The sequence below is a fragment of the Fringilla coelebs genome (genome assembly GCF_963513975.1).
Source record: "Fringilla coelebs genome assembly, chromosome: 1".
Taxonomy (NCBI): Eukaryota; Metazoa; Chordata; class Aves; order Passeriformes; family Fringillidae; genus Fringilla; species Fringilla coelebs.
This window is the reverse complement of record NC_140028.1, coordinates 120,709,021-120,735,907: the sequence shown is the minus strand read 5'-3', so window position 1 is coordinate 120,735,907 and position 26,887 is coordinate 120,709,021. Positions and strand designations below refer to the sequence as shown.

Sequence of the window (26,887 nt, the reverse complement as noted above, 5' to 3'; positions counted from 1 at the left end):
TCGAGTGCATTACAGTCAGATTTCTGGGCTATAAGTTAAATGAAATGTGATGCATGGTTATGTAACTGAAAAAAAATCCATGAATTTATCTTCCCACAAGTGACAACTGAATCACAGAATACTCTGAGTTGGAAGGGACCCACAAGGATCATTGAGTCCAAGTCTTCAGTGAATAGCCTGTAGAGCACAGCTGGAGCATCCCACACAGAGCCAGCCAGCCAGGCACAAGATGGTATTAGTGGTTCCTTATTTCTTAAAAGGGCCTCCAGCTCAGAGGCACAATCCCATTTCAGAAGCACTGCACAAGTGCTGTGAGCCCACGGGGGACGCACGCTGGGGCGGCTGAGGATGAACTGCGGCATGGAAAGGAGGAATTCCCGGAGGAGTGTCTCCCATGGGAGGGACCCCACCCTGGAGCAGGGCATGAGAGTGAGGAGTCCTTCCCCTGAGGAGAAAAGAGCAGCAGAGACAACGTGTGATGATGTGACTCCAGCCCTCATTCCCCTCTCACTGGGAGTGCATTTGGAGGTTGAGCCCAGAACGAAGGGAGCGGTGAAGGGAATGTGTTTTAAGATTTGGGTTTATTTCTCATGAACCCATATTTGCCAGGCATTAAATCACATTCATTTCCCTCAGTCAAGACTGATTTGCCCATGACAGCAATTGCTGAGTGATCTCTCTGTGTCCTTCTCTTGACCCATGAGCCTGCTACTACATTTTCTCTGCCCCATCCAGCCGAGGGGAGTGACAGGGTGGCTTAGGTGGCACCTGGTGCCAGCCACCACACAGCCATGGGGGCAGTCCCTGCACCCTGGTTACCTGCACTTCCTTACCAAGGATTTTGCAAAGACAGGATAGATGGACATTTATCAACTTGCAGGGGAAGCTGGTTGCAGCAGGAGATGCTGAATCATGCCTTTGACAGCTAACACTTAGCTAGCATCACCTCTTAATTAGTGGCTTCTTTTAGGTTTCCTCAATAGCTATATGGGACCAAAAAAACCCACAAAACAACAAAAAGAGGAAAAAAAGGCAACCCAGCAAACACAGAACAGACAATTCTAGCTCAAAACATAAACCACATGTAAAAATGTTAAAGGTGAAGTACAAACCATAATTTGTGTAAGATAAAACAAACAGCCAACTACAGGCATAGAAAGTGTTTATTTTATACTACCCTCAGGACAAATCAAAATCTATTGAACTTTTAAGTTCTAGATTTTGCAGCCTGTCTCACTCCACAGAGTGGAAAATCCAATTTCCTTTGGAGTCCCAAAGCTTGAGCAGCTAAACAATGAATGCTTTTCCTCCTTCTCTTGAAACAAAGGTTTTCCCTCCAAAGCTGCTGGCCAGATGCTGAATGGTATTAAGGGTAAAATTATAAATCAGCTTTTCTTAGTGTACATTTTACTTTGCTAACCACCTGTTACTGTGATCTTGTCCAGTGGTGGCAAAAAAAACCAAAACAAACAAGCAAGTAAGTGGCATGTGACTCATCACAATGTATTAAAACCAACTTTAACAGTTGAAATCTTTAGAAGCAAAGAGTTGTTACCCAATAAAAGTTGGCATTAAAAAAAAAAAATCACACACAAAGGCACTAGGCCATTCTCCAGTCCTCCTTGTCATCACCAACACCAAATTCCACTGGTCCCTCAGCCAGAAACACACATACACAGCTTTTTCACTGCCACCACAGTGAGTACTGCTGCCCCTGGACCATCCAAGCAGCTGAGAGTTTCTGCCTTTTAGCTAATGTAAATGCCCCAAGAATTAAAATAATTTCTTTTTGGAACATTTGACAGCTTGTTAGAAGTTCCAAACAAATGCTGTGCAACAGAAAGACTAATTTCAACATTTTGATCAGTCCTTTATTATTAGACTTCTAAAGTAGAATGATAACTTGAATTTCTTTGATTTTTTCTGAAAGCATAATTCCTGCTGTTTAAAATAAAATACAGCTTGAAGTATATTCAAGCACACCTATGGACAGTCATCAAATAGTTCAGATATTTAAGCACTGGAAGTAAAAAACTCCAGGGGAAAAACATACCATGGGCAGAACTTAAGGGGGGAATAAAAAAAAATTTTTTTGCTACTTTTCAAGGTAAAGCATGATATGAAATCTGGTCTTAGATCAAAAACTTTTTCTTTCTTTAATAACCTGCCATCCTCCAAAAACACAGCAGCAGAGCCCAGGTCTCCTCCAGATCTGAAGACAGAGAAGTCCCCTGGACTTCTCTGAAGGGAAGAGCAGGGAAAGTCACAATAAAACATGCTGCTGCACTGAAGGCTTCTTAAAACTTTGTCATCATTTTATTCTATCTTATCACCATCATTTTATCATAAATTTATTTTCATCCTTAATCTGGTGCTCACTATTGTGTCTCCAAGTTACCAGACAGTGTTTTACTCCCTATCAGGCAGCACCTTTCCTGGATTTCTCTCAGAACGTTAATGCTCCTGAAACATAAGTTGATGTGGGAATGTACTTCTATTCTGAAAAGTTCTTGCTATGCACATGTCTCCACAACAGACACTTTGTGAGTGAGATGGATAAAGTTGGGTAAGTTAAAAACACTCATTAAACAAATGCTGCAAATTTTACATTTTCATAAAAACATCTCTGTTTGTTCATCACTAGTGATAATTATACTTCACCAGGTTTGACCATTTTTCATCCCTCTTATATGGCTCGATAGGAAGTGCAACAAAAAAAAAAAAATCTACAACATTACATTCTTGGGCAAACACACAAGGATAAGACTTAAACACATTAACGTAACAGAACCCCACAAACTGAAACTGAAAAAGCCACTCAGCTTTATACATGTAGCTCAAAAAAATTATAATGCTAACACTTTACTCAGTCTTTAATCTTTTTTTCTCCTTGAGAAGTAACCACTTCAATAATCATAATATTTTTCTGGTTAGCAGGAAGCTTTTTCCAACCTAAGGAAACAATTCCATTTTCATTTTGTCTCCAAGTACCTGGTGCTACGAGAACCTGCCTTATGAATTAAAACAAGAATATGACCTTTTCTCTGAAGCAGATGTGAGTATAAGGCATATAAACTAGGAATCAGTGAATAAGCAGCAGTGACTAGAGGCCAAAGCCATCCCTCATTCCCAATCACACTTGGCAGGATGGGGGATTCAGTCCCACATCTGGATGAGCCCACCAACAGCTGCAGCCTTCTCCTCCACTCTCCTGCATTTCTCTCGCACACAAAACCTTTGCTGTGGCACAACTGGAAAAGAGGGGCCCTGAAGCTATACAGCTGTTGGTCATAATTAATTACTAAAGCCACCATTGAAACATGACAAATCTTCTGCCTTCTGGTGTATCTGTGGCTTTATTTCTATTCTTCAGCTGGTGGACAAATAAATTACCAGAGTCTACATAAGCAAAGACAAGAAAAATGTAGACCATCTTTTTTCAAAAAGATAAGACTGGCAGAAGCACGTGTCCAAGCATATACTAAAAGACAGAGGTGATCTCTTAAAACTGCTCTTAAAAGAAGAAGCAAGTTCTTTTGGCTTTTCCAAGCAAAAAGTTATGTACATCAGAGGATTGAGTTCATGAAAAGTGCATGCTTCTGCTCAGTGAGGGTGTGATGAAAACATTTTCGCTGGTGTGGGAATATGGACTATCTGTATCACTTTCTGTAAGCAAAATGCAGAGTCTCACTTCATAAAATCCTCACTGTAATGTCAGTAAGAAGGCAACTTGTTCCCACTGCTAAAACAGGAAGGTGACCCAGCTGATTGTCTCTGGAACAACCAGACACACAGTAGTTGCTACTTTTCTCTGCATTTAAGCTTAAGGAATGTAAAGTTTCCATAACAGGAGACAAGACTCATGATCTCCTAAGTTACTTTTGGCTATGCTAATTAGCTATTTCAAGCACTTAAAGTTCATAGTCTCTGCCAAAGTAGGAAGCAGTAACTATTAAAAAGACCTGAATTTGCATGTGTGGCATACTCTGCCCTGAATCCAGGGAGAATGGTCTGTCACCTTGGCACCACAGGGCTGAGGAGCTCACAACCTTGTCACACCACCTCAAGCCAAACATCAGCTTGACACGTTTGGCACAAGCAACAATTTGACCTAAAATATGCATTTAAATGATAAATAATATCCTGCTGTCTTAATGAAACTGTGATGTATATTTCATTCACCTTTTTGTAATTTCACACTTATTTTCTACTGAAACAAGTCTTAAAAAATTGCTTTATTCTGAGATCGTATAAAGTCATCAGTCTGCTTGTTTCAAACAGTTCCTCTGTCTAAGCAGAGTTTAGACTTTTCTGTTTTAGACCTAAGTACCTATGAAAAAAACTAAAAGATACAAATTATGCTTCCATGAAGAAGGTAACCTGCTTATTCACCCCTCCCAACCACAGATGCAATCCATGATACTCAGATGTTACAGTTTGTTTTGGACGTAAAAAGATAAAACTAATTTGTGTCAATAGCCACTAGTGAGACAGGAAGTTAACAACAGGCTTTTTCTTCCCTTCACATTTCTTTTGGGGATGTTTACCTATGCTACTACTCACTGGACAAGTTAGTACAAATATTCATAGCTAATTCCAAAAGAAACACATCTGAGAGCAGTGGCTTAAATTTATAGTCCTGAGCTTGTACACAAAATCTAGGGTTGTACATACATTATTTTTGCATTTACAAGCATATGCATGCTAAGATCTGGCCTCTTTTTCCTTCAGAGGAAGTACTGAATGATGTACTTTAATGCAGAATTTTGTTCTGTATGAAGACTTTTTCATATAACACTATTAGTAAAGTGCAGCAGACAGCTGCTCTTTTAAGCTGCTGATATTCAGCTTAAAAAGTAAAATTAAATACCTTTCACAAGTCAAATAAAACCAAATAGTCAATGTACATACACAGTACCAAAGAACCCAGCTTGGAATTTTACGTTGGCAAAACTAACAGAAAATACCAACAAAGACCAGAATACACAAGCTTTCCATGTAGTTCATTTTAAAAAAATTTATGTGGACTGAGGATCACTTCTTTCACTATATTTTCCTACATTCAGGAGAGCAGTAAAGAATTCTTCTAAGGGCTCAGCGACATCTGGAAGTTGCTTCTGTAACAGCCATAGATTCAATTTTCAAGCTTGTAAAAATGAATTTAGGATAGTTTCTTAAAGGTGAATTCACTTTGAGCACCAGCTACTGTTTCTTTCCTTTTTCAAAAGATACGGAGCTGTTTAGGGAAATTATTCCACGCGTTAATGTGAGATTTAATGTATCTCCAAAACAGGGTGTTACAAAGTATTAATGCATTCCGAGAACATACACCAACAGGATCGCACTGCATCAGTATGGAAATGGAAGTATTACTGTTAAAGTAAATCCCAATTCTCATTTCAGTCTTCTGCTGCCAATCTTAGAGGAGCAATGAAAAATTCCCTCTTTCTAGCTGTTCAAACGCTGTCATTTCTGTATCCCTGTAAATCTACCACCCTTGCTATCAAAGTTGCCTTCCAATGGTGAGCACTAGAAAGATTAGGACAAGCAGATAAGGTCTTGACCAGACTTTTTCACAGGTTTCCTGCATGAGTCCATGTGAAGTCACAAACCTATCTATTCCACAGGAACCCCCTCGGTAAATAAAATTGCCACACGTTGCATACTGGGGTGGGGCAGGTCTGTGTTCATTTCTGCCTCGTACAGAAATGTTTTCAAAGTCATAGGCAATCAAAAAACCTTTGGTTTGCTACTTAGACATAAAACTTCCCAACTTTATCAGCGAGCTGTTTGTAACAGTGTTGATAAACTCCACTATCTTCACAGGTAAAAGGATCCTATAGCAACTGGGCACCTCCCATTGGAGCAGCACGGCAGTACCTACCAACAGAAACAACCAAGTGAAAGTATTTGCCACTCCTTGCTCTCCTCCACTGACACTTTTACAGCTTCTAATTCAGAGAAGCTGAAAACATATGTGGTTTCTAATGTGCTTTACAGCAGTCACATCCAGCAAAGATTCAGTCCTTGTGCCTGCTCCGTACTTCAGTTCTCATGACTCATCTCCAGCTTTCCAGAGAAAACCAAATTCCTACTGGGCACCACAGAGCTAGTGATACCTTTTACATGCTCACAAGAGAAACAGAGATTCAGGCTAAAATTTCACCAAGTTTAAACAGTGATTAAGCCTGCACAAACACAGGTGCAAATACAGTAAGAAATTAGGGCAAACAGCAGTGCTCTATTCTGGTTTACAAGTATGACATCCATGTAAGTCTATCAAGACTGACGTTAAAAACATCAATTTATGCACAGGACTATAAGAACTGCAAAGTTCAGAAAACCCAGCCTTCCAAAACTGCAATTAAATATGTAAATTACATGCACATAAGGCCTAAAACATCCTAACCAGCTTATGTGCTCTAAAATACTAATCTAGTCCCTACAGGTTTAGAAGGACAAGAATAGACATATTTATAAACACACGCACAAATACAAACATTAATAGTTGAAATGCAGCCCAAGCAGCTGGCCAGAAAGTTCAAACACATTATCAACATTCCTACACCAAAAGAGAAATTGTTAAGTATTCAGAATGCATTGTGACTACATTTACATACTATTAGAGAAGATAAAATGCCACAAGTGCCATGAGTGGAATTATGACTCAGGACAGAGTTTTCTCCCAATGCTAAACCTCACAATTAGTGAACACAGGCAAAAAATCCCACCAGCAGGACAAGAAGATTTTCAATGTCACCGATAACAATCTCAACCTTGCCCAAGTCCTATATTTGGCTGCAGTCTAGAGAGAGCATTTCAGAATGAGACACAAACCACACAGTCCAATGGAGCAATGGGTGAGTCCCCCTTCCTGACTCAGTGGGTGATCAGTGGAAACCCCAAAGCCTTAGACTGAAGGGAACCCAAATACAGTACAACCCAACAAATGGTATTTTTTATCCCATTTCCCTCAAAAGTAACACAGCTTTGAGGTATTTTTGAACAATTACCCTTGTCTAAGCAGAATAAAAGGTTACATTAGCACAACTTCAGGTTTATCTATTCTATTTCTTTGTTACTTTCTTCTGTTCTTCTTGACATCTTAATTGAGCACCATGCCTTATCCCAAAAGGGGCCTGAACTGCTGCCCCTTCTCAGCTATACTGCAGACCTCTCCCATTCTCCATTGACTGATTCTTCATACCAGGAAGCTTCTTACACAGTTTTTTTGATCCTGCTCTCTCTAGGCTAGAACAGGCTCCACACCAATTTAACCTCTGCTTTCCCAGAAGGAGGGCAACACAGCTGTGAGAGAAGGATGACTGACTTACAGCGAGTGGGTAGGATCACTGCCACCAGGAAGAATCCAAATCTCTTCTCTTACAGAAGTGAAAGGATGAGCTATTCCATATAGGCAAGATGTGGCAAGCTCACATGAGTCTTGTGTTGGATCTGAAAAACAAACCAAAAAAAGCAGATGAGAAATAAAACTTCCTGCTGCATTGTCCTTTCATACCTGAGAAGCAACAAGTAGGATATATGAATAGTTGCGAGTTATTCTGCTTTGATTTTTGTGTATTCTTCCCTCCCAAAACATTTCCTTAAAATGCAGCATCTACAGCTGACATTTTTCTGAAATATATGCATTAAAAATTCAGGTTACCCACATTCTCCCATATAATTAGGCAAGTTGAGTTTTAGTCTACTAATACAGTGTGAGAGCAATGCATTTTGTATCAGAAACCCTTCTTGCTCCAAAAATGCAGAACTCTGCACAAGTGTGTAACTCTACTGAGGCTGTGGGGAACCCACCTAAAACATCTTGTCAGCACAAAAACAAGAAAGAAGAATCCTGAACTGAAATAGATGCCAGGGTACTACTCTTTACAAACTTGTAACATTATTCAGCTATTGCTTTGAAGCAACTAACTCAGGGCTTTGATGTTTAGCAAAATGCACTTTTTCTGAAGACCATCCAATTTTACAGTTTTAGCAGCCTGCAAGACTTCTCTGTACAACGTGAACACTACCAAAAAGAAATTATGACAAAGTTTAACATGCTCCATTTGAGCTAAAAAGAAACAATGGTTTAGTCTGCCTTTATATTCATGTTCTGCATGGTCCTTCATTCCAATTATTAGATTTGAATTTCTATTGCCCCGAGTCAGTTCCCATATCAGCTTGATGATAAATTTTCCAAAAGTCTGCAATCAATCAGCCCCAGACAAACTAGTGTCTGACTACCACATACTGTTTATAAAAACTAGCACATTGTTAAGCTTTCTCTGAGGCTTTCCTGATCTTTCTTCAAAGTCAGAATGAGCATCAGAGAATACTTCAAATTACTTGTGACAAGTTTTGAATTTAGATTACTGTTACAATTTAACTTTTTCTTAGCTACTACTTCTACATGCTGTCAGACTACAGCTTTAATTCAGTAATGAAATTAAATTCTTCTGCATTTCTTGAATTGACATTACTGCCCCTATTTAATATTATTCTTACAGTCTTAGCAAATTTTCCAAGTAAAAAGGAAATTCTTTTCCCTGTTTTCAACTCAGAGTTTTGAGCTATACTTTTGCCTTCTCCTATCAACTGTCTATATTTAATATCTCCTAATTTCACATTTTACACTCAATTTCTTGCTTCTTCTATATCAATTCCTAAAAATGCCACTGTCCCCATCTGGTTTGTAGCTTAAACATCTGTGATTTAATTTTAGGATAAATCAACACATGAACTTGTGTATTTTTAATCATCTAAATATTAAGGGTGAAAGTTTTTTAAACTAGAGTAAGAACACTTTATGTGTCGAATTTGATATTTTTGATAAATCTAAGGTTCTTTCATTGTACTGCCTTTTAAGATTAGAGTCTTAAAATAGCTATTAATATAAAAGCCTATTGACATTTTTAGCCTGTAGGAACATGCAGTGGGCAGAGGCAGCTGAAATAACAACATATTTGAGCGATGAACCAGCTTTATGATTTTATTACTCAGACTTTCCCAAATCTATGGCTGGCATTTTTCCCAGTAACTCAAAAATTAAGCTGTTCTACATTTGAAACCTCCAACTAATCATATATTAAAAACTTCTCATGGTTAAGGCAACTGAATAACCTTATAAAAAGCCTTCAAAAAAAACCCCCAACAAGCTAGAGCTGAAAAATTTGTTCCTTTAATTCTGTGCTATTTGCATGAACACTGTAAGAAAAACAGGAAAGAAATTATCTGACACAGGTTACAAAGAACTAAGTTAGTTACTAGGAGTATATTACCAATCATATTGAAGTAACAGGGTCTCTAGAAGGACCCTAAAGGAAAGTGGCAGATAAAAGGAGACACAGCCTAAGCATCCTTCACTGGACACCTTGGGCCATCAGCAGCTCAGGAAGCCAAGGGATCAACTACTTAGGCACGCCATAAAGCCAAGTGATGCCTTTGCTGTTCCACATCTTTCCACATTTTTGCATAGACATCAACTTTTCCTCCTTCCAAAATGAAATTTCCCCAACAGTTTGCTGGTCCAAAAAAGGCTCCATGTTCTCCCTTGGTCCCCAAACCACTGTACTCAAGAGATCTCTTCTGCTCAGTGAGCATAAAGCAGCACTCACATGATTTTGTTTCTGAACATTTTGCAACACAGGTACACAAGTTCTAAAACCATCTGGGAAATCCAGATCAGCTTAATGCACTGTTGGTTGATTTTTAACTTTTTCTGTGCCTGTGTAATAAAAAAGTAACCCATAGTTGTACAGACACACTCAAGAACATTAGACCAGAAAAACTCCAGAGCCTGATGCACTGGAATAGAAGGACAAACTGAGCAATAATCATGTCTCACAGTGGATGGCTATAGATCATGTGAGCATCACAGAGGGATGCTCACTTAATGCAGAATGGAGAAAATTAATTATTTGGTACCCAAGAGAAAAAAAGAATGAACATGCAATAAGTGACCTTTTAACAAATCTACAGCAATTAATTAAGGTGGTTTGTACTGCATTAGTCCTAAGGAAGGACTAATATTTCTAACTGTTTCCAGAAGAGCCTACCAGGAGTGTAACAAAGACTCAGTTTGGCAATAGACTGCAATTTGGGGTAAGTCTGCATCAAGCAGAACTGGCCTCTTGGGGAGGAACCAGCCAATCTCTCCCTTCTCCAGGTTAGCCATTTATGCCCACAGCAAGTTCTACTAAAGCCAGTAGAAACATGACTGCAGAGAGAAATTAGAGTGGAAAATTAATTCCATTATTAACTAAAGAAGGAAAAAGCCAAATTTTTAGCCACAGTGTTTGCAGAGTCATTTCACTGCACCAACATGCTGCAAGCATAAAGATGATGAAAAGAGCAAACCAGGCATCTGCTGACTGGAGGGCAGAGCAGAACTATCTCTTTCAAAAGCAACATGGGACTACAGGGTTTACACTGAAAATGGAAGTAGGAACAAAGTGGGAACAGCAAGCAAGCAAATAACTTCTCCAGAACAAACTGCACCAGACACACCTTCTAAAATGTGTCATTTAATGAATGTAAGCAGAAGTTAACAGTAATGCCAAGTCTGACTGAAACCAAACGTTAAAATCTTACTGTTTGCCTGATGGATAAGCTAATCTCAAGTGTCATTATACAGTGCTAGCTTTAATTGCTCCCAGCTAAATATAGCTTTCAGAATTTAATAGCTCCCCCTCAGCTTTTCTGTCTTTCAAGGAGGGAAAAATCTTCTCGTTAGAAAAAGCACCCATGCTTACAGAGTGGCATGTTAGCACAGCGAGGCAGGAAGCAAACCATTTGGATGATTACATTAGTCTCCAACACTCATTCAGAACTCCTGTTTTTCGAGAGACCAAATGTTTCCCTGTTCCACCACTCTGCTTCCAGGTACAGCAGGTGATGGAAGCATGCATACCTTTTCAAACTGAGCCTTTTTTCTGCTTTATTAGCAGACTGCAAATCTTGCTTGCCCTTCCAGTCAAAGATGATGCTTTTGCCAGCAAGCTGCCGTGGTGCGCACACCCTTCTTCCTGTGCCACCTCGCTGGGCACCACGGGGCAGGAAGAGGAGCAAGGCTACACACTCACACACAGCCTGCCCCTTCCCTGCAGCCTCTGGATTGGCACAGCTTGCATGAGAGGGTCCAAAACCTGCTGGAACAGCTGAGACTGCAGCACTCTGATAAAGGCATGAAACAAATTCTCTCTTCTGCCTTCTATTGCGCAATGAAGATCTCAAAAAATGTAACGAAAAGTTCCATATAGCAAGCTTCATTTTCCTGTCTCTGTGTGCTGATAACGGGTTTCACTCAGAAAATTTGGCTGACAGCTAGAAATGTGTTCTATGAATTCAGCATTTCTGTTCACCTTCATTTTAGAGGTCATTATGTAATTAAAGTGCTCACAGTTTTTCTACAATCCATGGAATTAAATTAAAAGTAACCACTGCTGCAATGGCAAGTCTTCCCACTTTCCCTCAGGCCAGAACTCCAAACTTTGTTCTCTCCCCCCCAAACTGTCATCTGACCATCTTCCTATTTTCTCTCTGGTTTCATCCATCCCCTTCTCCTTTACTGAGTGGGAAAAAGAATAATAATGCTACTTACTGAAAATAAAGCATTTACCAGACCATGTGAATCACCAAATGCCACATTACCTGGACCTTCACTTGAGCTGTAAAACTCCAGGACTGGCTGTGTTAGAGCTGTGCAAGCACTTTAGAAACACTGCCTGGAGGGCTGCCAGGAAGTACGTACTACACTGAACAAGACCAAAGGTAGTATACCACTGATTTTCTGCCCTCTGACCTACCATTTCTGAGGTGCAGAGCAGGCTGAATAGAACAGGTTAAAGGAACTATGTCTCTCTGCTGTTGAGGAGAGGTTTTACAGCGAGCCTCCTGTCATGTCATCTCCATGACGCTGTCCTGCACTGGGAAATCTGCGCTCTACTGCTGGCTGAGCTGCCCCAGAACAGAAAGGCTTCCCACTGCCAGTGCAGGCACAGACTTCATTTACCAACCTCTGGTAAAGCACAGAATCACGGCACTCATTCCCATTAAGATTCTTCCTCCTGAAGTAACAAATCAAAGTGTGGATAAATAGCATCAAAAATAGGGATGAGTACTGGAGGCACTTTGTGTATTAAATCTGGTTACTCTTACAGAACATGGCTTTATTTTAAAACTCTGCTGATCACAACAGACTATTTGGAACGAATGAAGGTTAAAAAAATCCTGCAAAGTGTACAAAGCATCATGCATGTACTGTGGATAAATATAGTCTTACTGCCATGAATCAGAGCTCAGTGCCCCAGAACTCCATGGGGCTCGTCCGAGCTGAGCTGTTCTACTCTCAGGCAGCGGCAACCAGACAGGGGCAGGGCAGGCAGCCTGCCAGCCAGGGCTGCACAAGTCCTGAGCACCAAACAGCCTCTCCCCACATCTGAAACCACCCTGTGAGGCGCAGAGAGCAGGGACACACCACATGCTGCTTTTTAAGAAAAGAAGCGACAAACCCGCGCAAGCAAAAGGAGGGAGGAACGGTGGAGATCAGCCAACGCCACTGCAGCATCAGAGCGGAAAGGAAGCATGCAGCTACGGTGGACAGACACACAGTGCTTCTAAATCTGGATCTGGGGATTAGCAGGACAGAAAAGATACCACAAAAAGGTAATTTGTTTTCTCATCATCTGTAACACTGAAGAGATTTTGCTCTCCTCTCCAAAACTGGAACGTGTATAGTATAACTCCTTCCCCTCTTAAGAGTCATGTGTATATAAAAAAAGCCATTAAAAAAAAAAAAAGGCATTATCAGCCTTAGGTCAGGACAATTGTGGCCTAAATAGTCACAAAATTGTCATGAAAGCATTAATTCAAAAGCAATTATGTTAAAACAAGAAGATCCATCAGAGTAAATTTATGACATTCTCCAGAATAAGTAAATACCATCCTGCAGAAGCTTCAGCCTAATCACAGTAAGTTTATTCAGAGACATTTTCTTGAACAAAAAAAAAGAAAAAAACCAAATCAAACAGATGTGACCAGTCAAGATGTCAACAAATTCCAGAATCTATTTATTTACCAGATGTTTTCCTCTACATCTGATGACCTGCAAATTTGCCTTAGCTGTAGCGATAGCAATAAACCTTGGCAACAGCTACTGCTGTATTTGTGACTGCAAGAAAATGACATATAATAATTTTCAGTTAATTATTTATACTCACTTACATGCAACATGAGGTGTTTTTTATGTTTATAAAATATGAAAAGTCACATTTAAGTGAACAGTTTCACATATATTGGCTTGCCCCTTGTCCCTTGTTCTTTATGTATTTCCCTGCTGATTCAAAGCTATATTCTATCTGGGTGTACAAGGTTACTTAAGGAGGGGGGACAGACTCTAGAGATTATTTATATGGCAGGGCTTCAAACAATTGATCCAGCTATATCTCAAGTGACTTGATAAAAAGGCATTAAAATAATGAGCAGAGAGAAAGATGGGTGAAACATTCCAGCATTTCAGAGTCACTCAGCAGGACTCTCCTGCTCAAGGACTCTCAATTTTCAGACAAGGACACTGACCATGAAGGGCAAGGTGACACACCCAGGGAGGGAGTGACAGATGAAAGTGAGAAGGGAGAGTTGTTGGGCACCCACACAACCTCATATCCAACCTCGATGCACAAGTAAAGGAAAATGAGAATGTGACCAAGAAGGACTCTTATCTCTGATTGTTTGATAAAGGGCTGAAAGTCCCAGCACAGATTAGAACAGGGTTCAGGCAGACAAGCAGTCTGCCCGGGTAAACAGGCGTGACAAGATAAAACATTCTAAAGCATTTGTGTACTTACAAAAAAAGAGGCCTCTACTACCAAACTAATGCACCTGAATTAAATACAAGATTAAATATCATAGGGACAACAGCATCTTAGTGGCTAAAACACAATGAAATGCACGTTATTCAAAAAAAGCCCGTAGAGGTAGGGGGTGTTCAAATATACATCCCTTAATATTGTGATAGATTAAAAAAAAAAACCACCCCAAACACACCATTGCAAAAGAACCTGCAGAATCTGACTGAGTAAAACCAAAAATAAAACAAAAAACACCAAGCCAAAATCAACCACACTTAAAAAGGACAGCCTTGCTCGGAGTCGGCAGTAGATTCAAAGAAACCAGCATTGCTACAGACTTTATTTTATTAGAATGAAAAATATCCCAGCGAGTTGGGCATTACAAGAGATTAACTTCTGACTCATATGAAGTTTAAGTAGTCATGTAGATTGAGGAGTTCAGACTCTCTAAACTGAAAATGCTGAGTTGCTGCTTCATTAAATGTGCATAAACAAATCTGGAAACGCCTCATGGGATGCAGCATGCAGTAGATAACTCGAAAGATGAAACAGCCTCAACTAGATAAGCACTTCACCACAGCTCCCAAAAGGCAGAGAACAAGTTGATTAAAGAAGTTGCACCTCAGATATTAAAATACAGGAATAAAGTTAGCTCAATATAGCTTTAATTTTTTTTTTTTAAAGACATTAGAAACTAAATTCTTCAACACCTCATAGAAACTATGTGAAGCGGTAACCTCAAAGTGAAAATTTCTCAGTAAAGAAATAAATATAGGATGTTGACCATGAAACAGACAGGGAAATTATGAAAACCAGCATTAAATTAACATCTTCCTGAGCATGTGTGAAGAAAAAAAGATGAAACCACTACAGATTTCTTAAAAAAAAAAAAAAAAAAAAAAGGCAGAATAAATTGCATATAGAATTGAAAATAAAACTTTGATGTATTCTCAAGCTTTTGTGTCTACTTCAGCCAATAAAATAATTTAAAACCTACAGTCTGTATTTCTAAAGCCAACAAAAAAACCCAGTTGGAGATGATGGCAGGAGAACAAACAGAATACCTGTCCTTAGAGTTGAAACAGAGGGGAGAAAAGAAAAAAGACATCAGCCCGACTACAATCAGCACCATGCAGTCAACAGAGAGTAACTTTTTGTAAAAAGTTAAAAGCAGACAGGAGAAATCTGAGAGCACATCTGGACTCGACAACAGCTGCAAAAGCTGCAACAGCTTTTAAAAAAGATTGGTAAGGATCTTATTCAGCAGAAGAATTGCAAAGTGACTGACTGACCACAGACAATAAAAAATTATCAGGCTGGACATGGATCACCAGAAGAAGTTGCCAAGAATTATCCTGGAGGTAGTTTTATTTAATATTCCTACTACTGGCAAGGCAATTGAGGTGTCTACCAAAACCTGCCGCTGACAAAAGGCATAGAGGCACATCTGATGCACTGAACAACTAGGACACCAGGTGAGAGGAGCCACATGAACAGAAGCAGTGACATGGAATGCAGTTTATCAGCCCTGGAGGCAAGGTCAGGGTCCAAGGAGGAAGGCAAGCACAAGTTCTGCTGAGACACTGGGAGGTGACCAAGGAGAGGAAGACACTCACATGCATGGAATACGTGTCTGATCAACTCATTAGCAAATTAATGAAGGTATGAAAAGAGAAAAGAGCTACCCATTACATAAATTAAGGCATTTCCTACAGAACCGTGTAGGGAAACATCAAAAAAAGGCACTGCCAGTATCTAATCTGGTCAGAAAATTTAAAAATAGTACCTAAGACACGAGTGAGATAAGTTTATGCAAGGAAGATTGACAGCATAATATTGTTCTGAAATAAGTACCGTGAACATACCTAATCAGCCATATCACAAGATTCCCTGCATCTCCAAGTCTAAATGCAAGTCTCCTAAACTGACTGGGAGAAAGAGAGTCACCCCTACACAAATAGAGAGAAAACCATTTTACAAAGGGTGCAAATACTCTTATAAATACCGAGAGAAAATACCAATTTTATCCAGCTGGGCATACAAGCTGGTTGTGGGTACTTTTAGCCAGAATCCTGGAATATAGCTTTAGTCTAAACACGTGAGCTTTGAAATAATTTGTTAATGAGACAAGCTTTGACTACTTTAAGATGATGCTTGGGAACTTTGCAAAAGAGAATATACAAATGCATTGACTGCAGCAAATACTGAACATGAGAACCCAGGAACTCTCTTCCAGATGTCTCATGTGCCAGTACAGCCACCTTCAGCAGGGAAGTCTTTATACATCACTTGCCAATGTTATTATCGCTGATTTAATCTGGGCTGAAAACTGACCTTGCCTTAATACTCTTAGGTTTCCCATAATAAAAAGAAATTACTTCATCTTTACTCACTTACATGTATTTCTTCTGTGCAAAGTTTTTGTGTGTCCTTATGGGTTTTTTTTAAGGAATATAATTTTTTAAAGTGGCAGATCAAGGAAATGGTATGTTTTAGAATCTATGTTTAGGCTACCAGCAATAGGTGGCTTCAAGTGCATCAATTCTGACAATGAAAATTATGCATATTTTCTTCTTGATTTGATGTCAATGCTTTGCATGTCCTTGCCTTTCCAAAGATAACTACACTCCCCAGACACAGAGAAACAAGCACTTCAGAATCTCAATGCAAGGAGGAAGTAGGAGATTATAGAACAATTCCCTTCTTCAAAGTCATCCGAGCACAAATCTAACCCACTATGCCTTGCAATTTTTTTTTGCAATCCTCCTACATTTCACAAAGCATTTTTGCATGCAAATGTGTCAGTGGCATTCAAAGACTGGGCAAAACAGCTTCATAAGATGACTTGGCTGTGTTTACTCAAAACACCCTCATGATTTTCAAGGGCCAAAAAAACCCACAAGGAAATAAAAAAGCAGTCAGTAAACCAGAATCAAAAGAAAAGAATTTAAGTTTTGTACATTAATATTTAAGAAAAAATAGAAAATCCTGTTTCCCCGCCCTTCATCCTGGTTCCATTACTGAATACCACCGTTCCATTATGCTGGACTAATATAAGACATGATTTTATCAATAAATTAATGTACAACAAATGCACAGCCTATACCATCTCTCTTCTTAAGTAAACCATCACAAGATGGATCAAGAAGCAATGCACTTGCAGAGTGTTGAGTAATGATATTAAGAAAGAAACTCCCTCAAGAATCCTAGTTCTGCAAAATGTGAGTGCTGGGATACCAGCCATAATGAGAAAGGCATTGCATCTTTCTAATGGTCAAGAGACAAACTTTTTTTCTTTTTAGCTTAGAACACAAAATTTACTTAACAGCAAGCAAAGATGATCCTTTTGTAGAAGGGCTCTTGAGACTGAACTACTATTTAAATTTGAGCAAACAACTCTCATCCTGCACTGAATAGAAGGGTGTGTTTGTGCTAACTGTGCATTCTAGTCATATTAAAGTAAATAATGCAAACTCACTTGACAAGGAGTGTTTGGTAGTTCCACGTGACCTGTCATGTCTGGAATGCCAGGACTGAAATGGCATCCACGGTTAGGAAAACAGCAATGTTTTCAAATGCTGAGCTGTGCCCCAGAAACCAAGATTTCCCAAGCCTCTTCAAATAGGAAGCTGTTATCTCCCAAAGTGAGAACAGTCACTTGGTGTCACTGAGATACAGCCACTGTTCTAGCACCAAATTACCATGAGATTAAGAAAACCACTTTAAAAACAGAGGTGGCTGACGCTACAGCCAGAAATAAATGGGAAGTTGCATTTTCCCTACTCAGCTTATCAACGTAATCAACTAGGACTAAAAGCAGATTATTAAACTCTTCTGGTGGAAACAATTACTTGCATGCATTTAAAAATACTCAGTGGTGTCCCATTACTTGAAACCTGATCTTTTAAAATGTAATATTATCTCTAAGGGATCACCAGTACACCAACAATTGCACACACATGACATGGCAGAAGAAAGTGATATTGTAGACTTAAGTGTTCTGGCAATAAAGGAAAAAAAAAAAAGAATTTATAAACCATACTTATCAAATATGCCATTTTGTCAAAGCCTGACATTACTTCCTTTTTCTTCTTTCAAAAACAAGCAAACAAACAGCAAGTGTCATCAGTGAAAGTGTTATCCTGGCAATGGCTCTGCTGTTGATCTTTAAGTGCAAGCATTGATCCTGCTGCACTTGAAGTAGTAAAGTACAATGTAGTATTACACACAGGAAAATAAGCTGTAAAATTGCATCCATGTGTGGAGAGAAGACTATGATTCAGCCATCCTGTGGAAAATTCTAATCTCTTATCTCTGAATCTGAAGTTCCATATTTATTCAGTGAGTGAAAAAACATGATTTCAGCAAAGTATTTGTATTCTTGTTCTAAGAAATAGGATGTTAGAAAAGCTTGTTTCAACAAAACAAACTGGCTATCAGCTAAAAGGCAAGAACTTACTTTATCCACAGTAGCACTTCCCTCCCTCAGCAAGTTCTCCTTCCTCAACAATTTGAAACTCTCTAAGCACTGGGAGATATTTAATATATTTAACAGCAAGCCTTAATTTTATAAGGTTCATAAAGTTACAATTATGAGTGCTTCTGGTTTAATGTCTTACAGTTGAAATTGGTAGATTTGAAAGACAATAAGAAATCTGCAAGTGAACTCACTGATACACCTTTTTTTTTTTCTTTTTAAACAACAGGAAAGAATGAATGTGTTTTATACTTCCTGAATTTCAGCAGCTGTGGCAGTAGTGTAAGGACTATGAATTGTTAACTTCCTAGTTAAGTCACTCAGTAAAACAGTATCAGCACCATTCAGTTAAGGAAGACAAGAATCAATCATAATACTTTGACTTGATATTTTTGGCACAGAAATTTTCCTGGAATCTAAACCCAGCTGGCTGCTTTCTCAGCCTAGAAGTGGTACAGATACCACAGTTGTAGGCAAATGAGGGTCCACGATACATCTTTGTTGAGGGTCCATGGTCCATCTTTGTTGTCCATCATTCTATTCACTAAATAATACTTGTTGGCACTAGTAAGAGCACACCTACTGATTTCACATATTAAAAACCAGTATCTTGCTTGCCAAGACATGACAAAATCCTGCAGACCAACACCTAAACTCTTTTCCTTCCATTGTTTGACCTTAATCAGAAAGCAAACAAGAAATATTAACTCTGCTTTCCTAGCATGGTTGTTATTAGAGTTCAATAACAGGACGAGATCTGGCCAAGGTTCTCCTCTCCTCATACACAAATTGCTGCTACTTGACTTACTGGTTTAGAAAACCCCAGCAGCTCTAGCTCTTTTTAAAACTCAAATTCTCTCAGACAGACATCACCAATCCTCCACAGGAAGCCTACTCCAACAATGGATGCACCCTGTTGTATGAGAGACGACCTGTACCCCAATCACAAGGTTGCTTACTGACTTTAAGGCACAGCCAAGACTAGAAAAAAGTTACCAAGACTCTAGCTGGGTTTTAAAAATTATTTTGTTCATCTAAGATTTTGAAAAGCAGAATTGCACCACACTGAGCTTCAAAATACCCTAGTAAAATTATCACAGAATGGTTCAAGTTGGAAGGGACCCCTCCAGTTGGAGGGCATCTGGTCCAAAACCCCCTCAAGCAGAACCAGCTGAAATGGGTTATCCAGGATCACGTCCAGAAAGCTTCTGAGCATCTCCAAGGAGGGAGACTGCATCTTCTCTGGGCAACCTGTGCCAGTGCTCAGTCACCCTCCTTTCCAGTGCAGGAAAAACTTCCTGATGCTCAGATGGAACCTCCCTCATTTCAATGCCCATTGTCTCTAGTCCTCTCACACATCTTAAGAAGTGACAAAGCTGTTATTTGAATGTTATCTTTTAAGGAAACTGAACATGGCTGTTCTGAATGATTCAGCTAACCCTATTTAACAGTAACAGCAAGTAAGATAGAGTTCTGACAAGTTCCCAGGGTAGACCACAGAGTCCTATGAATTACTCTTATTAGCAAAAAAAAAAAGTTAGGGAGAAGATTTCTCTTCAGGCATAGTCTTAACAACTCTTTTTTTTTTGTTCCTTAATTCCAATATTGCTTATTTATTAAGCAAATACCTTCAATCTTTCATCAAAAATGTCAGCTCCAAACAGCTTGATGCATTCCAGGTGGCCTACCTTCTTTGGAGGTGGTGAATCATTGCTAAAGAGATGGACCTGCTACCTAAATGGCTGCACACTTCCCGTGAACTAAGAGCTCACGTGCCTCTATGCTGCACAGACACAGATACATGCAATTAAGGGGGAAAACCCCACACAGCTACCAAATTGTGGAAAGGCATCTCTCAGCAAGCACCAGCCTGCCTTCCTCTGGCAAGCAGCAAGGTATCAGGGAGTGAACCTGGGAGAGCCACCTCAAACTCATAACCAGTCATCTCGAACTAGCAGAGACTCAGCAGCCCACTTCCTTTGGAGCTCCCTTCATCTGCTCCCAAACACACAGAACACAATCACTTGCCTGTCTTCAGGATGGCTGTTGCTACTGACGATTTACACATTGTTATTTTAAATCAGTCAAGCACTACCACAGCAGATTAACAGACACTTGCTGTTTCCTTTTTTAAGGTATACGAGACTGTCAGTGACTGAATCATGCTCATAGTGAAACTTCCTCCCTTCCTCCCATCATAAATTGCACTTGAATTCAGATTTTATGCTGTCAAAGCTTTGTAGGGCATCTCAGCGCTCATATTTGTCACAAGCAAGAGATATTGAAAAATTATAGAATCATTTACCCTCCTTCAGAATACAGTATTTTATCAGCCTATTAAACAAACTTCTTCTCTGGCAGCACGGTATGGGCAAGATGCATTCCACATCATATTCAGGGCAGATGCCATGGTTATGCCTCACAGCCTGAGGCAGCACCAGAACCTTTTTGACAGACACACTTAGCAAGACTGGTCTCGAAGTTGTATGTTGTCACTGCAGACAGGACGGAAAAAGTCCTGTAAAAATAAGAATTGTAAATTTCCCTTCAGCAACTGTGAGCATGAAGTAACTCAATCCCTCCTCAAGGCTATTTTTCTAGGCACACTGACAAAGCAATTATCTTGGAGAAGAGGGAGACATTGCAACAAAATGTTTTTAACATGTGTGACTGGCAAGATGGAAGAATAGTACCAGAGACCTATATCCTGCTCACATGAAAACTTGAAGGGCAGGACTCGACCTTCTGTAACAAGCAGAATTAGCAGTGACACAGATGGGCTTGTGCACTGAGAAGGATAAAGTCTCTGGCACACATGGTTCTCTCCCTGATTGCCAGGCTGTTCAGAAATTGTCTCTCCAGGGGTTTCAGCTACTCTCTGGGCAGAGTGTACATGGGAGGCAAATGGAGTATATCCACACAGCTGCTCCTTATCAGAACCGTGAACACCAGGAGCTTCATTCATTTTCACCAACAGCTATATGAAAGTGGAACAGACTAAAACTGGAGCAGTAAAAAAGTGTTCACTATGACTAGGAAAAAGCCTCCAGAATCGCGAGAGTAAGTGGCAACAGATAAGAGAGAAGTGACCTAAAAGTGACCTAGAGTGACTGGCACAAGAGATAGGAGATTACAGTGGGATAACAGACTCTGCAGTATCATCATGAGCAATAATAAAAGAATCGGCTGCAACTAAGATGGGAGAAAAGTATGACTACATTCAGTAAGGGAACTATTGCAGATTTTTACCCTGAAAGCATTCATCAGAGGATACACAGAATGGCCAGAAAGCCCAACACTTGTTTTTTTCCTAATGATAATAAAAAAGTCACTACTGAAATTCAATAGATACCACTACAGTAAACACAGAAATGCAAATAAGGATGAGTTTCTCACCTTTACTGCTTTGTATTGTTACTGTCTTTGTTCTCAGTACAGCAATTACATACAACTGCTTCATGACAACTGTAGCATCACACACTACCATGGTTTTGCTGTGATTTTTTTCAGGATTAAGTTCAACTAGCATGGAAGCAGAATCTGAAGATTCTGAATTGAAGATTCAATTAAAAAGTTGCTAATATGTAAAAATTAATCTGAAGAAAAATGTCATTAATTCTCAGCCTATGCATTACATTGGAAAGCAGAGGAAAGGGAGATTTGTTTGTACACTCCTGTTATTATAATTGCCAAAGAAAATGTTCAGAAGGAAATAATTAAGTGTTGACATGGCAGCAGCTGTGTTTGCCAAACTAAATATGATTCAGGTATCAAACCCCCACAACTTAAAGACTAGAGAGGAAATTTCAGTTCGGGTACTTGTAGTTTAACAACTGAACTTGAAAATGACAAATCTAAAACCACAGATATATATGCACACCTCATGGCTGCAGGAGGAATGCAGAGCTTGCCTAGTACGCTTTTCAATGACTTCAAAGGACAAGTTTTCACATTCAGTCTAAGCAGTTACAATATTGACAAACAACAGAGACACATAAAACATCCTTTCTGCAGCCTTTCTCCTGTGACTTACCAGATGCTATTAGACAGCCACTATCGTTTTGTCAGGATGTCTGTCTCACAGCCAGATGTACAATTATTTAGTTTAGAGATATCTCTAAGAGCACATAGCAAGTCTCAGTGTACTCCCTAAGCTTAGGGCTTAGATGTCAGTGAAAGTCAGTTCTCTCTGTTTGTTCCTCCTGTTGCACATGACAGGGATTCCTGTCAAGTCTTGCTTATCAGTACTTATTTTCCACAATTCAAGAGGCATGTCTAGAATAGCCTGCATTCAAAGACTGAGAATCATTAGCAAATAGCAAACAGACATTGCAAAACCTGCTCAGCACCTGCCAGATTGAAAGCAGCTCAACTCTATTTCTTTACTTTCGTGGTTAACATCACGGAGTGCCCAGACTCTGAAATAGGATTAGGCCCTGCTGCGCTCAGTGCCTCACACCAACACGTGACTTCTACCCTAAGGAGCTTGCACTGAGTCAGGCAAGCACACCAGACAGGCAGGACAGTAGAGGCTGAGCTGCCATGGCCAAGTACATTTCCCAGTTTCAGCTAGCATTCCTAGAGTCCTCACTGCTTTCAGTAGCAAGGCAGGTATGAGACTTGCCATTGAATTTGTATTTTAGAAAAAAATCAAAACAAAACCAAACCCCCCGAACAAACAAACAAACCCAGCAGCCACAACACCTCTGATCATTTAAAAATTATCTCAGTTGCAACAGCTGAACACGGAAAATCAGAAAGAATTTGTTCAAGTTCTCCGCTTTCTTCCCCATCTGAGGCTGTCCTCAACTTTATTTTTAAATGTTTCAAGTGACTCGCAACAACGTGCACGAGCTTCACGCTGACAGAATTCCGAAACCCCAATGCTGTTCATTCATGTCATAACTTCATATATAACAGAATCTACTTCTGAACATATACTCTATGTGAAAGCCACAAGCATCTTCAAGAACTCTGCACAAGTAACGCGCTAAAACAGATTTAAAGAAGGAGTTACAGATATCCTGCCTCCCAGGGTCAGACCCAGAGCTGTGCTTTTCTTAATTATCATGCCTACAACTTTACCTAGGCTATCATAGTCATTAGCATCAACACCCACATCACTCAGCCTTGAAGGCAGACAGAAAACCTCCCTCTAAGGTAATTAGAAATTAACATGGAGGAGGTACATGTTATGTTAGTAGAATAAAGACAAGTACCCACCCATAACAGGACCGAATGTTACGATACCCCAAACCTCCTTGTCCTTTAGATAAATGACAAACTTAAGCAATGATATATGTATTTCAAGGCACAGTATTCAAGGACGTTGCACAAGTGACAGCTGCAGGAGCCTAAAAACAGTGTCTGCCCCCCAAAGTATAATGTTTGAACATAGTCACTAATGCAGAAGACAGACATGCAAATCCAGCATCTCAAAGAGCAGAGCAGGGTAAATTTGGAAACATATTAGTCCTGGTCCAGAGAGTTGTTTGTCAGATCTCAGTGTATCTGCATCCTATTATCTGAAACTTGATACAGAAAAAAAGCAATTAGATTCTCCTAGAAGTTTCTTTGCTACCTTAGTAGCAGGGCATCACAGTATCTACACCACAGCCTTTTACCAGCAAAACTTTGCTAATTCGGTATGTCAAATCTTACCTGCACTAAAGTAAATTGAATTTAATGAGATCAAAATATGCTGATACAGATAGTACACTGCTTCTGACATGTAAAATACCCCATGCACGGTAACATACTCATTCTGCTGCCTGTTCATCACTGCATGGTTTTGAAATGCACTTTGTAGAAAATCCAATTTAAACCTAAAACATATTAGTACTTTAGATATGAATTAACTTTTCTATAGAGAGGCTTTTTTCATTTGGTAGCTAAGAGCACCATTTGCAGAAACTGAAAACTCAGCCTTACAATTAGAAACCATAAGGTCTGAGAAATGCCATGTTTGACTCTATTTTCTCCTCAGTATGTAACAAGATCTAGAGAATGCAACAAACGCGGGAATTAAGCTGACACACATCTGTTTATAATAGATGTGGTTTGAACAAGACCCAATTCTTTGCAACAATGTACACATATCTACTTAAAAAAAACCCAAATAAGGTTTTGTATAAAATACAGCACACTTACATTTGCAACAGTGAATGAGCTAGCCACACACAGTGTTGCAACAGGCAGACTCCAGCAGAACCTCACCATCATTTCCTGTCCTTGGTGAGCACACTAATAATTTCAGCACAACCACAACTGTGCACACACAGAGAACATCTCCAACACCTAAAAGTTCCCTCCCACCCTTCCTGCATGCAAACCCAGATACTACACAAAATTATAAAAGAGATGACATAAGTGGGCCTAATGCAATGTGTGGGGAAGGCAATATAAGAGTAAAGAGAAAGAGAATCAAGACTTGTGAATGCTGCTGCTTTGAAAATGGATAAGAGCCACAATGGAAAACTAGTTAATCTATTAATCTATTAACTAGTTTGAATCTATTGGGAGCGCAGACTGGGCAGTATTATTTAAAGATATCTTTTTAAAAGCATTTTAAACAATAAAAAAACAAAGCTCATGGAAATTAAAACTGTCGCTACCCAGGGCTTTACAGAAAATGTCCATGAAAACACACGCTTTAAATACCCAAACCGGACTTACAAGCTCTGTTGAAATTAATTAGAGTGAAACACTCTGAACCCTATGAGTGAAACACTCTGAACTCTATGATTAATCGATGAAAGTCAAGGGGTGAAGCAACTGTTCCCTTTGTCCCTTCTCAAGAAAACAGAGAAAGAAAAACACAGGTAGCATCATTAGCGGCCTAGGACAAAAACATACGGCAGAAAATTACCTTACATTTATTAAATGTCCTTTTCTCTAGCTGTTCTAGATATCCTCCTAGTAAAAACAAAACAGTCTCAATGAAGAGTACTTCACTGTCACTGAACTGCGAAGTACTGTACACCAAACAGTTTTCAAATAATGGAGTATTTAAAAGCTCATATTGCCTAATTGGTTCTCAAATGGAAATTAAATCAACCTAGAAGCAAGCTGGATTTAATTAACCTATTTAAGATAGAGAAGATAGAGGCAAGAAGAAATAATAATAATAATAATAATAATAATAATAATAATAATAATAATAATAATAATAATAATAATAAATGGTGTTTGGTTGTGGTTTTTTTTATTTATTTATTTAACACTGCTGCCAGCTGCCAGCACAGAGAACCACAGATTGAGCAGAGATCGATGGCTTTGCAAACACGCCCAAGATTTCTGAAGTTCCAGGGATTTCACAGCCAGCCGGCAGCCGGGCGATCCCCCAGAGCCCGCAGCCGCGGGAGAGCTGCTCCAGCCCGTCCCCGGGGCAGCGGCTGCCCGGTGCGTCCCGGCTCACCTGAATTCGCTCCGGCTCGGCGCCACATGGAGCGTACCGGCAGGAAAATAAACCCCTCAGCAGCACCCTCCCGGAGCAGTGACGGTGTCTAAGTTGGCTGTCGCTCCGGAACAGCCTCGTGGGGCTGTGACAGCGCGGCCGGAGCCCCCGAGGCCGCAGGAGGAGGCTGGAGGGGCTCGGCGGGATAAGGCGCTGCACCGGCAGCACCCGCCCGTCCGCCCCCCGGCCGGCAGCCGTGGGCGCCCTCGCTGCCAGCCGGGCGTGAAAGGCGCTTGCTGGGCGCCAAAGCGACACTTTTCTCGCTTGCCGAGTTCGCCGGCTGCCGCCCCTCGGCCCGTCCCGTCCCGCGGAGCCCCGGCTCGTCCCGCAGCGCTCCAGCGAGGGGAGCGGCGACCGCCGCCAGCCCCGCCGGGCTGCGCCCCGCCAGCCCGCCCCGTCCCATCCCATCCCATCCCATCCCTACAGCGGACACCCACCTGAGCTCCACACCTACGGCCCGCCGGGCGCCCCCGCCATAGTCCCCGGGCAGCGGCGCCCCGCAGGCAGGAGCGAGGAAGGAAGGAGCCTGGCAGGAACGACAGCCAGCATAAAGGGCCGGTCCGGGTGAGCGCTCGCTCCGGCTGGCAAGGAACACCCACGAGCGGGACCGGCGGCAGGACCGCCGCCTCGACTGACGGCCGCTCCGGCCAACGGGAGGAGCCTGCGCTGCCCCCGCCCCACCGCCGCCCAGAGCCGCCGCCGCCGCCGCCCGCCTTCCCGGCCCGCGGGGCGGGGGCAGGGGTGTTTCCATGACGTCACGGGCAGCGCCCGCGGACAGGTGGGGAGCGGTCCCGAGGGGACGCGGGGACAGGAGCCCCGGGCTAAGCCGCAGCTGAGCCCCCGAGCCCGCCTTAAGCAGTTGGGGCGGGCTGCGGGCACGGCAGGGCAGGGCAGGCGCGGAGCTAATCCCGCAGCGACCCGGAGGGGGCCTCGGGAGCGATGGCTCCCTAAGCCGCCTGGACCCGAGGGCGCGGCTCCCCGCGCCGCAGGGGCGAAGTGCGAGCGAGCGCCGGCGGAGAGGGTTTGTCGGGGATCGCCGCATCCACAGCAGCCTGCGGGCATCACTTCCCGCTCACTGGGAGCGCTTCCCGCGCCCCACCTCGC

At 41.1% G+C, this 26,887-nt stretch overlaps 1 protein-coding gene across 3 annotated transcripts in view; it reads right to left on the bottom strand.

The window, feature by feature from the left end:
• The window catches only part of OSBPL3 (oxysterol binding protein like 3), an 81,642-nt gene extending 55,225 nt beyond the window's left edge, over positions 1–26,417 (bottom strand). For all 3 annotated transcript variants that reach the window (XM_084205548.1, XM_084205546.1, XM_084205547.1), the window contains exons 1-2: positions 26,221–26,417; positions 7,335–7,455 (exon numbers count right to left, since the gene is read on the bottom strand). The gene's annotated coding sequence lies outside the window, so the exon portion shown is untranslated. The remainder of the gene's footprint in view (positions 1–7,334; positions 7,456–26,220) is intronic.
• Positions 26,418–26,887: the final 470 nt, after the last annotated feature.